This window comes from Equus caballus, chromosome 13 (genome assembly GCF_041296265.1).
Source record: "Equus caballus isolate H_3958 breed thoroughbred chromosome 13, TB-T2T, whole genome shotgun sequence".
In the NCBI taxonomy this organism is placed as follows: domain Eukaryota; kingdom Metazoa; phylum Chordata; class Mammalia; order Perissodactyla; family Equidae; genus Equus; species Equus caballus.
In genome coordinates this window covers 34,783,161-34,783,617 of record NC_091696.1, presented here as the reverse complement: position 1 = coordinate 34,783,617, position 457 = coordinate 34,783,161, and positions in this window count along the sequence as shown.

The window sequence follows — 457 nt, the reverse complement described above, 5'->3', positions numbered from 1 at the left end:
ACAGCATCACAGATGTGAAAGCGGAGGCCCAGGACTGGATCAGACTCAGATGTCTGACCTCAAGGCTTATGCTCTTTGTTACTATGCTGGTGGCCTGCCCTGAGAAATGATGAAATACAGGTTAATTGATTGACTCAGTTATTCATTCAATAAATATGTATTTAATATGCCAGGCTGGTAAGCAGGAGAGATAGGATCCCTGTCTTCTAGAGCTAAGATTCCCAAGCATTAGATAGCAGACAATACAGCACAAAGGACCCTTGCCACCGCGGTTACAGTCCTGGCTGTAGCCAGACCTCCCGGAGTGGGTTCAAGGAGGGCCTGCCGGGGTCCAGCTGGTTTTCAGATTTCGGCTCATTCACTTCTCCTGCTTCCTTGTGTCAAAATCCCTGCTGACTTGAGGATCATGCAGCCCCGGGCTGCTACCTTCTCCCCCACCTCCTCTTTGCCTTCCCTG